General features: G+C 41.8%; 1 protein-coding gene across 2 annotated transcripts in view; it reads left to right on the top strand.

Moving 5' to 3' along the window:
- Nucleotides 1-13,065, top strand: part of sema4d (sema domain, immunoglobulin domain (Ig), transmembrane domain (TM) and short cytoplasmic domain, (semaphorin) 4D) — a 131,631-nt gene that overhangs the window by 22,814 nt on the left and 95,752 nt on the right. Inside the window, exon 1 of one of the 2 annotated variants that reach the window (XM_036589028.1) lies at nucleotides 2,213-2,227. The exons of the other annotated variant lie outside the window; for it this stretch is intronic. The gene's annotated coding sequence lies outside the window, so the exon portion shown is untranslated. Of the gene's footprint in view, nucleotides 1-2,212; nucleotides 2,228-13,065 lie in introns of those variants that run through there. 2 annotated transcript variants of the gene reach the window in all.

A 13,065-nucleotide genomic window follows, 5' to 3' on the forward strand; every position in this document is an offset into this window, starting at 1 on the left:
AGAGAGGAATAACATTAGTGTTTTCCAGTCGTGATTCTGTACAGAACTGTGCCAATCATGAAATTTTAGCTGATGGTTAATTGCAGTGTAAGTGATTTAGATAAACAATTTATTTGTCTTTTTTATTATTTGTATGCAGCTGTTAAAGAACAAGCTTAAAGTGGCCAATCTGGCTGAATAGCTGTATTACTTCTTAAGTAAACAATGTTATTAAAAAACATCAAAAAAACGTTACTCACTGCTGCCCTCTAAAGGTGTTATTAACAAACGTCAAATGAACAAACATTACTCACTGCTGCCCTCTAAAGGTGTTATTAACAAACATCAAATAAACAAACATTACTCACTGCTGCCCTCTAAAGGTGATGTTAACAAACGTCAAATAAACAAACATTACTCACTGCTGCCCTCTAAAGGTGTTATTAACAAATGTCAAATAAACAAACATTACTCACTGCTGCCCTCTAAAGGTGTTATTAACAAACATCAAAAAAACATTACTCACTGCTGCCCTCTAAAGGTGTTATTAACAAACATCAAAAAAGTATTACTCACTGCTGCCCTCTAAAGGTGTTATTAACAAACATCAAAAAAGTATTACTCACTGCTGCCCTCTAAAGGTGTTATTAACAAACATCAAATAAACAAACATTACTCACTGCTGCCCTCTAAAGGTGTTATTAACAAACATCAAATAAACAAACGTTACTCACTGCCGCCGTCTAAAGGTGTTGTGACCAAACGTCAAATAAACAAACATTACTCACTGCTGCCCTCTAAAGGTGTTATGACCAAACATCAAATAAACAAACATTACTCACCGCCGCCCTCTAAAGGTGTTATTAACAAACGTCAAATAAACAAACGTTACTCACTGCTGCCCTCTAAAGTGTTTTCAGACAACAAATAAACCAACTTTATTGACCATTCTGCATCTTTCGAATCCGGAAGTAAGAGACTTGCGTATGTTGTTGTATGTGACGACTTTATCCTTCATTTAAAAACTCTCCTGGACTTAACGGTCAGCTGTATTAGTTCTTTTTCTTTCGCTGTCTGCTCCGAGATGCTCGACACTGTTAATGAACTGCTGCCCTCTTCAAATCAAGTTGTTAACTCAATCGAGGATGGACATCACTTTGAAAATGTAAGCAAAAAATCATCAACAGAAATATTTGACAGTTTTTTTTATTGTTGATGTCGAACAGTTGTTTCAGCTCTAGGTATAAGTGTGGATGTGAAAATCCTGTGGTCATGCACCTGCACTCCATGGGTGATTTAAGCCCAAGCAAAATAGTGATTTTCTGTTTGTTATGCATTTTTTGTTTGTTCTTTGATTTAAATGTGCCTTTTTGTGTTGTAACCACATAAATGTGCAAATTCAGTCCACATGAATTGTTTTTTTCATTGGGTATCAGTTATACTGTGGTTTCTATTACATCATCGCAGTTGTATTATGGTTTTATTAGATCATGATATGGATTTTCAGCCATATGGCAGCTCACGCAGAGAGCAGCTGAGCTGACTGCTATTGTTTGAAGCAGTCGCGGTGACGGGAGCGCTCCCCGCTGAACCCTGAGTGAGCGCGAGCACGATGCGAGCGGTCTGCTTCTGCTGCCGATCCTCCTTAAATATTTAATTGTGCTGTAGCTGCGAGGAAGAGAGGAGAGCGAGAGGGAAAGTGACAGTGACCGTAGGGGGAGTGAAAGGGAGCGGCGGAGGTTAAGGAGGCTTTTTTGTCTGGTTTTGTGGTGCTTTGCTGGTGTTTTCTGCAGACATGCCTTCTCTGTAGGGCTTTTCCTCCACAAAAAGGGGGAGGAGGGAACGGTGCCTTATCCCTGCCACGAGCACACACTGCTGCGAAAACAGCCAGCCTCCGTCAGGAGCCGTGGAGGTTTACTACAGAAGCTGCAGCATCTCTGGGAATGGAATGGACTTTGATTAGCTTCTCACGCGAATGCTTAATCCACGTCTCTGAATGAGAAACCAGTTCAGTTCAGTTTTGTTTTAATATAGCGCTTAAAATAGCGCTTTTACACCAGACGCTTTCCAGAAATGTGGTCCAGCCTTCAAAAGAGCGCAAAGGAAGAGAGTGATGGGAAAACTCCTTAAGAGCATGAGGAAGAACCAAGACTGAAAAAAGAGGGAAACACCACCAGATAGCAGAATTACATCAAAAAAAAAAATCAGCCGGCACTGTGCTCTTATTTTCTTGCTCAGAAGCTGTTTGGTGAGTACAAGTCAGGTGTTTCTGTTATGAATGTTATTATTGAAGTTGCTTTAATACAAAAATGACAGACAGGAAAGTTTTGGGTACATACATGTGAGATGTTGTGTGTGTCATTAAGCTGAGCCATAGGGCTTGTGGTAGGGAGCTGCTGTTATTGTTGTTAGCGCGTTGCTATAAACTCTTGTCATCTCTAATTCTCTGAGGAGCAGCTGGGAAAAAGACACTCGCATCCCCCCACATGGGCATCAGTCTATCTCCAGACCAGCATTTTCAGGGAATAGCTTGGCAGTAAATCAAATTTTGACAAAAAATCCTAACCCCCCCTCCCAGCTTACCCCCAATGTAGTCGCTCAGCCAGGATATGTTTGGTGTCTGAAGTTGACTTCTTTAGTTGCAGAGCTGTAAGGATAACGTACCTAACCAAAGCTTATAGTCCACTGATTAGCTTGCCTAACACTGACACTGTACAATATGCTGTCATCTGTAGAAATGGACAAAATTCAGGTTAAGATGGCTTTTACCACTTTACCACACAGTTTTTTACTATATATATATATATATATATATATATATATATATATATATATATATATATATATATATATATATATATTGCCTAATATGCACACACCACACACACTCTTATCCAGAGCGACTTACAGTTTGATCATTTTACACAGGTAGGCAAAGGTAGTGTTAGGAGTCTTACCCAAGGACTCTTATTGGTATAGTGTTTGCCTGGGTGGGGGACTGAACCCCAGTCTACAGCGTAGAAGACAGAGGTGTTACCCCCTACACTACACCAACTGTACCCCCCACATATATATATATATATATATATATATATCACACACACACAATTACAGACTGCAATCCATCTGTTCCTCTGCATTCTTTGTTAGCCCCCTTTCACCTTGCTGTGGTCAGACTCCCACAAGACCACCACAGAGCAGGTACTATTTGGGTGGTGGATCATTCTCAGCACTGCAGTAACACTGACGTGGTGGTGGTGTGTTAGTGTGTGTTGTGCTGGTCTGAGTGGATCAGACACAGCAGTGCTGCTGGAGTTTTTAAACACTGTGTCCACTCACTGTCCACTCTATTAGACACTCCTACCTTGTCCGTCCACCTTGTAGATGTGAAGTCAGAGACGATAGCTCATCTGCTGCTGCACAGTTTGAGTTGGTCATCCTCTAGTCCTTTATCAGTGGTCACAGGACTGTTGGCTGGATATTTTTGGTTGGTGGACTATTCTCAGCACTGCTGTGTCTGATCCACTCGCACAAGCGCAACACACACTAACACGCCACCACCACATCTCTGGGTTACAGTGATTTAAAATATCTGCATTTTATTCATTCTTCTGCATTTGTAAGGTGATCCAGAACTGAAGTGCTTCATGCAGTAAAAGCTTTGTTTAGAGGACTTTAAAAGGTTGGCTAGCTTGTAGTTTGTATAGTAAGTATGCTGGCTAGCGGTTGCACTAGCTAGCATGCGTGTTATATAAACTACAGACTAATCTTTGAACATTTCTTTCCTTCAGACTCTGCACTTCAGTTCTTTCCTTCAGGGCTCGTTGTTTGAAACTATGTTGAACCTGTCAGGTTTTTAGTGGGGTTTACTTTAGTACATTGTGGTGCCTGCAGCTCATAATGAGACTAAACCAAAATTCTCTACTAAAGACTCGAGACTCGACTTAGACTCGTAGGAATTGACTCTGGCATCTGCGTCGGCAAATATGTACATGGAAAAATTTCGGATATTGGCGTAAGGCTGAGTCTAGTCTAACAGCTCTGTGATTTAAGGCAAGTGATGATTTAGCGTGCAGTTAGCACTGTGCTAATTCGCTGGGTGTAAGCTTCTGTCACGGCTCCAGTGCAAAATAATGAGGCAAACTTTAGATACCAAACTTAGCTGATTGACTGCCCTGCTGAAAAAGGACGAATAGAAACCATTAGGATTAAAACTGTTTTGCTTTCTAATGGGAACTGACTCAATGGTTTCCAATGGAGACCACTGGTTTCCTGTAGAATACCTTTAGATCCCATTAGGAAACCATCAAATGCATTTAGAATCAGCTGTTGGTCACCTGTTAAACCACTGGGTTGCTTTATATTGTGATATAAACCTATTAAAAAAGCCAAAGCACAGTACACAACCATAAGGAACCAACAGACACACTTAGGCCCAGTCCCATTTCTTATTTTTACCCCTACCCCTTGTTTTCGAGTGTCGCCTTACCCCTTGGAACTGTGCTACAAGGAGTAGTGGTTGAAATCTTCCCTCTGAAATGGGACCCTCAAATAAAAACAGCATTACTTCATTAACAGCTACCAGCGCTGCTCTGTAGGCGACCCTGCCAGTCTGCAGTGACCGCAGAGGAGGGTAAAGTTCAGTTCACTGCTGGGCTTTAGTTACATTTAGGGCATCATATGCCTTCAAAGAGGAGGGCGGGGGGGGGCAATTATTTATTATCACCCACCGCTAATTCTTCAGTGATATGAAGCTGAAGTCAGATATTCACCAGCTTTTTGTTTGAATTTTCCTGTTCCACCTTAAATGGAGCAGCAGTTGTCAGGACTGAGGCGCCAGAATGTAACTGCTGGACTATTTAAGGTGGAACGGGAAAGTTGGCTAACTAGCTACCGAGACATCAGACATCAGCGTACTATTTTTATGCTTGTTATAAAGAAAAGGACCTTAATACATTGAAACAACATTAAACTAAGATATACAGTGGTTATCAAGTTTAAACAGAGAAAATTCTCACATTTGTGGGTTTCTTTGGTCGCTTGCACAGCCATCTGGCCAGTTCCTCATATCACTCCTCTGTTTGGAGGGCCATGTAGCCCTAATACTTCACCCTACCCCTCTATCTCAACAAACATCAGGACACCCTACCCTCTAGACATGAACGCGCAAAATGGAGGGGTAAGGGCTAAGTGGTAGGGGTGAGGGGTGAAATGGGATTGGGCCTTAATGGTTTCTATGGTTTTTTTAGCAGGGTGTTTGGTAAGAGGAGAACATTATGAAGTTGTGACCAGTGCTTTAAGCTACAGTTCTCCACCTGTGCGTTTGTTTATCACCGCGTGAACACCCTCACACTCTCAGTGTGTGTTTGTGGCTGTTTGCGCTGAAGAAGGCTTCTCTTGCTGCTGAGAGATCAAAGCGTGTTTGCACAGCATCTCGAGTGCTATCGGGCGACTTCAAAGCTCCAGACACTCGTGCCTGCCAGCGATGCCAGTTCTGCAAGCGTGCGCCGAACACAGACGGGGACGCTGCCTTTTGTCTGGAGCGTGACTCTGTTAAATGATACCCCTGTCTGCAGTATGTGATGCTGACAGAAGTGTTGCTGTGTGTTCTGTTCCTCCTCGTGACAGAACGTATGAAGATGTGCTTTGTGTGGGAGGGAACGTGGGGGGTGCTTTTATTTCACAGTTTCTGTCAGCGCTGGAATGTCAGGTGTTATTTTTCACAAATCGCGCCTGTGGTTCTTAATGAGAGGGGCTTTCAGACCAAATGTGTGGATTCCTCTGGTGGTGTTTTTTCTTTTTTCCTTTGAGCCACAGGGCTGGAATATATCTTGCATTTTTTTTCTGGAGGGTGTTTTATGACATGGGTGTAGTTTTACATCTCAAAAATAATTCATAATTCATTTTACAGGAATGTTTATTAGAATTACAACAGGCTGTTTTTGTTACTGTGCCTTTAAGATCGATGTCACGGCTGTCAGAACAAAACCTTGTATCTCCATTTTTGTCGTTTTTTAGTTTTTGATATAATTTGAAAGTGTCTGTTTCCCTTTACATTCTGTGCAGATTTCATGGTGAATGGGCCAAAAGAAACGACCCAAAAGTACTTGGAAAAACGTCTGGTTCCATTGACTTACATTAAAAGTAGAGTATGTTTTTTCCTTCTTCTGTAAAGTTACCATTTTGGAGATACAAGATTTTCTTCCGACAGCAGCGATATGTAAATGAGCTATGTTCTGATTGGCCGCCCCGTTTTATTTTTCGTTTAAAAAGCAGTCCAAGCTGAAACACTCCTTATAACGTTGGCATGAATGGTCAGAGCTGTGCTGCTGTACACTGACAAGGTGGATATATATGAATATATGCATTCCCATTTTTGTGACGTCACAGAAACACTTAAAACAGGCTTACTTTTCTATACGTGGACATATGAACTGGGGTTGTGTTTTGAAAGTTTAGGAAAGTTTATAACACTACGTCAAACTCTTTAAAAAACTCGCTTTCCTGCGATATGGGCCCTTTAATGAGAAGGGGTTTTAGACCTTGTGTGGTTTCATTTAAAAAGCTTCAGGCTCAGGTCCGGAATATATTCATTTTTAAGGGTCTCTGCTTTTGTACAGTGTTTTCAGAAACTGTAATTTAATTAATAGTCAGCTGAAAATCATTTATGATACCTAGGGGACATATTTTTGGACTGTTCAGCAGAAGCCTGCCTGTTGGTTTGGGCTTTAATGTCTGATTTTAAGCTGATCAGGTTTTCTTGGAATCGCTGCTGCTCAGGAATGCCGTGCCCACGTTGGAAAGTTCTGTGTTTTTTCCACGGTATTGACTGTAAGCGTTCTTCAGCAGTTGAGCCAATGGCCACGTTGCAGAAACCCACAGAACAGGGAAATCTGCATATTTATCATTTTCCATTTCAACCGTTTCGTGACGGTTGAGGGGAAATCGACACGTTTTGGTTTGAAAGGCTGTCAGTTTTTCAGCCGTTTGCTGCGTCTGTGCTTTTTGGTGCATTTTTACAATCCTACAGGGGTCTATAAACAGTTTAGGAAAACATTAAAGGGCCAATACCACCTAATCTCAATGCTTACAGCTCTGGGTAGCTCAGTTGTGCTACATAGGCTGTACTATTCATTGCCGCTGAAGAGAGATAGATGTGGTATTAGACCTGTACATGTTAAATATGAATAAATATACTGCTGCTGGGAATAAATACAGGTGCGATTAGTAAGCTGTATAGAACTGAAAGAGGGAGGCCACTTATAATGGCAAAATAATACATATTTACCATATTGTAATATTTATTAAATTCAGTGGAACACATTACTGATTGGGCAACACAAGAATGTTTAGTTATACAGTACTGTAATTGTAACGATACAGCACTTTAATTTTCATTTAAAACAGCCAATAAGTTCAAGTAGATATGAGATAATAAGATAATCCACTTGCATAAGGAAGTTAACAACCACCTGGAAGACCTGCTCGACACCAAAACTGCCCCCATCAGATAAACAGCACTTAAAGCTTTCATCTCTGAGAGAGAGGAGAAAATCAAGCTGCTTCAGATCTGAAAACGTCCACAGGTGTTTCTGTCCATCCTTCCACTGTGAGAAGACGACTCAGCGCTGTGGGTCTGAAAGGATGTGTAGCTGATCAAGAAGAACCTCACTGAGAAAAGGAGACGGACACATCAAACAAAGAAGCTGAACAATGGACTGACCACCCCAGAGTCCAGACCTCAACACCACTGAATGTGTGATTACATGGATTGGGAGTAGAAGAAAGTGTGAAACCAACTTCTAAGACTGAACTTTGGAGGCGTGTCTGCAGATTTCTTTGAGAAAGTGGAAGTGTGTCTACTGAAAGGAATGGAAGCTGGAATAAAGGCTGAAGGTGGACGTGGTAAATACTGAAAAATTCGAAAAATATATGTAGTGGTTGAGGCTTTTGTGCTTTTGTGTTTTCTGCTGTTTTTCCTGAAGCTGAGAAATGAGTAACTTATACTTGATGATCATTTTGACTGGAATTGAAATAGATATGCACAGTGCTGTAGACGCCTTAAACAGGTTTTTTCCCCAGTATACTAACATTAAGTTGAAGTGACATCCGCAAACTCTGTTGAGTGTTCGTTTTCTCTCTCTGATCTGGTCCCAGCCTGCTCAGGTTTCCATTGTTTCTTTATGAGCCTACTGAGGGGTGGGGCTCACGTGTATCGGTATGATGTCATCTAATCACGTGACCTCAGATTGCTCTGTTTGTGGTTTCTGATGGCACGGTGCTCTTAGCAGTTTCTTTAGATGTCCATCAAGTTACCCGCAAGGAGTATCTAGATGTATCATATGATTGATGACGTTCACCTTCTTTAGGCAGCTGCATTGCAGTGATCACATACACTGTAAGTATCCAGAAGGACCTTCTGATGAGTGAATTGCGCTACTTTAGGGGTTTGCAGGCATTTAATTGTGCACCCACAACTTGTATCATCTCCATAGAAAAGCAATAGAATAGGACTCTCTGCACATGAGCCTAAGGTCACCATGCCCAGTGCCAAGTGTGGGCTAGAGGGGTATAAAGCCCCCCCAGCACTGGGCTGTGGAGCGGTGGAACTGGGTTCTCTGGAGTGATGGAGCTCCATCCAATACCTTTGGGATGAGTTGGAGTGATCCAGAACTGACCATCCAACATCAGTACCTGACCTCACTAATGCTCAATCAAATCCTCACAGCAATGTGCTAGTGTAAAGCCTTCCCAGAAGAGTAGAGGCTGTTACTGCAGCAAAGAGGGACAAACTCACTATTAACACCCTTCATTTCAGAAGAAACGCTGGATCAGCAGGTGTCTACTCACTTTGCACATACAGTGTAGGTAGCAAAGTCATGTCTGTGTGGTCGATTAAAATTTGCTGATTGATTTGACCAAAGCTGTGGTGATATAAACGTTTTAGACCATCACTGGGTTTGAGGTCTTCCTTGCTGAAAGCTGAGGTAGTAGTAGCTGTAGCTGACAGCCAGGGGAAATCGAATGCCTCTGCAGTGTTTTTAGTGATGTGCAAGCTTTCTGCTGTCTGCTAAAAGCTTTCAGGGCCTTTCGGTGGGTGTGGCTGCAGGTCTGGTCTGGCTGTACTACTAGTTTTGTGAACCTGGCTGCCCTCCCACTGACTGCCATAATAACTGTGTAGAGTAACTGTGAATAGAAGGATCATTTCAGTGATTTAATTTTGTCCTAGGGCTGCACAATATGGACAAAATGCTATTATTGTGATTACACTGACACACACTGTGAATATGATAAACCAGAGGTCGGCAACCCAAATATTAAGAAGAGCCATTTTGTCCTTTTAACAAAGATCAAACCACCTTTTGAGCCACAACATTTTATGTCCATTTTACCATCTTGGCTGTAAATATGTCTCAGTATATGCTGATGAACTAGTATAGGACAAAAATATATAAATGAAAGCACAGACTTGCTCTGCTCTGCTTTAAGCTTTAGCTCAGCTATTCTTGCATCTCTGGCAGGAAACAAAAGTAGAATAGTTTCTTGTAAAATGTCTCTTAACGTTTGATTTTATGAGGCTGAAGTCGCTTCTCAATCACCAGCTTCTTGTTTTTTCCAGAATATAACTGCTGGACTATTTAATGTGGAACGGGAAAACTGGCGAATGAGAAGCGACTTCAGCTACACTTTTTAGTCTTTGACCAATTTCTCGTTGCAGATTAAATGTATCAGGAAACCAGCTGGAGTGATTATAAACGCAAATAAGTCCATTCGTCTTGATGTTCATCTTTAATCTTTTGTTAGCTCCTAGCTAGGTGAGATTTCTGCATTTCAGGGTTAAGGGTTGGTGAATTAGTAATTGTAGGCTACATTAACTCCAACGTTTAAGACCATTTATAGTTAAAACTGTGTTGAACGATCAGCAGAGCTTTTTTTTTTTTTATTTTTTTTTCAGTTTTTACCTGATTTTCTCCCCAATTTAGTCGTCTCCAATTCCCCCCGCTAGTTAGGACTCCCCCAATCACACATGTCGCTATCAATGCTAGGAGGGTGAAGGCTAACACAGGCTTCCTCCGAGACCTGTGAAACCAGCCACCGCCTCTTTTCGAGCTGCCGCTCACGCAATGTCACTGGCCAGCCGAACGCGTTCGGAGGAAAGCGCCAACCGCCAGATCTGTTTCGTCAGCTAACAGACGCCTGCGCTGACTAGCATCGCGTTAAGTGATGGGGGAAGAAGGGCAGCCATCCCACCCACCCAGAGAGAGCGAGGCCAGTTGTGCTCTCTTGGACTCCCGGCTACGGACGGCTGTAGCATCACCAGGGATCGAACTCACAATCTCCTGATGATAGGGCCAACGCTTAGACGGTTGCGCCACTCGGGAGCCCTATCAGAGCTTGTTTTTACTGCAAAGGAGGATTATTTTATTTCCACCTAAAAATGTGATTCTGCTGTGGAGCTGCAACAGGGCAGTAAAAGGGCCGCATGTTGCTGACCCCTGTGATGGGCCTTGCATTAGTGAATCGATACAGCACGGTGAAATGTTTTCTTGCCACGTTTTTCTTTTTATGGATCAGCCATAAAATATGCAGAAACTCACATAGATTCCCAATCCAGGCTGGTCCAGGCGTATTTTAGTGGCTTGGGTATTGGCTGTTTTAAGCCCTTTTAACCAGTTCCAGTCCTTTATTTCTTGATTTTTTGGGTGTTGAATTTCTTGTAGAGGTGATATAAATGGGCATCATACCTCCTGCAGCAGTCAGACGCCTTTTTCAGAAGATCTTAATGTCTGCAGTGTGGGGATACTTTACAATGGACTATGAAAATGTGCAGTGTTTCCACTGTATCTCAGAGAGCCAAGTTTCATCTAAATATGCGCACGTGAAATGTGAATGCAGCTGTTAAGTCTGCTTTCTGCCACTGAGCATGAGTGGCGTGGCACCAGTAACACGTACAAATTGCACCTCCGCCATGTTTTTCACTCACGATTGATTGAAAATGAAACTATTGCACAAATGTTGCATCCAAAACCAAGAGAAAGGAGCGGCTACTGCGCGTGCATTAGAGTAGTATGAATTCATGGTGCATTCGTGACACTATAACATAGCTGTTTCACATTAGTAGTACACAAACTGTACCCCATACACAAAATATTAAAGAATTTCACTGATGAATGTTCAAGTAACAGGCAGAGTGTTAACATAACGCGATTGTTTGATTGGTTTGATCGTAAGCCAGTTTTACACAGTTTAAAATAGTCATTAAAAAGACAAAAAATAAGTCAAAACATCAGATAAAATATTATAAGAACTAAATAAAATGCACATATCACTAGCTAAATACACACTTTGTGGTTGTTTTATCTATGAAAACACAATATATCTATTTGGTCTCAGCTGATACTCAGCGTTAAAGTGCTCGGATCGGATTGGATCGGATCAAAGAGGCGAAACACTGGATTGGGAAGTCCCTTTTCGCAGCGGACAGTGAAGGAAAAAAGTGATTTGTTAGACGGCCCATTCATACATCATAGCCGTGTGTGGTATCACTATAATGTGCAGCCTGTATGTGTGTGTGTTCAGTAGCTGTGGGTGGAACAGACCTGTTTAAACTCTAATGAGTTACAGTCAGACACCAGCCGGCAGACGATCGGAAGCCGTCCCTCGTTCCTCCCCTGAGAACCGCAGTCCCTGCTTCAGAATCAAAAGCCTGAAGGCAGTCTGGAGTAGACGAGGCTGTGTCCCCAATCGCACCCAAACAACTCCCTCTACAACCTTCTTGCAGATACATCAGCAAGCAGAACAGGACCCAGTGGCTTGTCATAGCTGTCAGCCCAGTTCTTTATTTCTAAACCACCACAGTGACCTTTCAAATGCTAAACCAGTAGGTTTAATGGCACGAGCACGTCGAGGAAACGCTCTAAACCATTACAACGTGAAAATATAAGCATTTGTCTTTATAATGTATATTATTATAATAATGTAATAATAATTCTGCTACCTAAAATTAACACAAGCTTGGGTGGATGTGGGTTTGTTTCGTACATGATGTACAAACTGATAGAACTACTACACCACATTTTAAAATTTTGGTAAGGACAGATGCTTCTGACCTCACTGCATGCAGGAGTGATACACACTTAAGAATGATTGTTCTTCAGGGGTTCTTCAGTAAAGAAAATAGTTCTATATAGAGCCATGAACACTTAAAGAACCCTTTGTGTGATTAAAAGGTTCTGTGTCATGAAATGGTCCTTCAGATTGATGGCGAATGTGCTGTAGATGGTTCTGTATAGAACCTTTTAGAAAAGGGTTCTTCTGTTATTATGATGTCAGGCTTATTACAATAGAAGAACCCTTTCTGGTGCTATATAGAACCATCTACAACACATTCACCATCAATGTGAAGAACCATTTCACCACGCAAAGATCCCTTTAATCATGCAGAGGGTTCTTTGAATGTTCATGGTTTTGTATAGATGCGTTTTCTTCACTAAAGAACCCTTAAAGAACCCTCATTTTTAAGTGTGTAGAAATTGAAGTGTAAAATGCTTCATGATGCGTTGATCTGAAGTTACTGAAGTTAGTGACTCAACTGCATCTATTTTGATGTCAATTATAATGATATTTAATAAGGTATGCACTCATTTTTTTAGCCAAAACAAATAAAATTCTGGGGCTAAATTCAAATGCAAAAATGCAAAAAAAATGAAAACCAAACTGGTTTAGTGTTTTCGTTGTTTGTGTTAGTAGTTCCTCCGGTCACTGTGGTCTGTTGAGTGTATTTTGAAAAAAGAATTCTGAATCGTACCAAAACAGTCAAATCAGCCCAGCTTGGACTTCGTAGTATCTGAGGAAAGGCAGCAGAGGAAGTGGACCGAAGTGGTAATGGGGTGTGTGCTGGTTCAGTGTGGAGCCCCAGAGGCGTCCAGCGTTTTGTCTGTGGACAGGGTTAATGTCATCAGCAGCCCGTAAATCCAGTTACGCCTGCTCGCGAGCGCTGTTTGGATTAGGCTGGGAGGCCAATGCTGACCAATACGACTCAGCAGCTGAATGCTGAGTGAAGACCACATATCCAGCTCTCAGGCC

Source organism: Colossoma macropomum, unplaced genomic scaffold (genome assembly GCF_904425465.1).
Source record: "Colossoma macropomum unplaced genomic scaffold, Colossoma_macropomum, whole genome shotgun sequence".
In the NCBI taxonomy this organism is placed as follows: domain Eukaryota; kingdom Metazoa; phylum Chordata; class Actinopteri; order Characiformes; family Serrasalmidae; genus Colossoma; species Colossoma macropomum.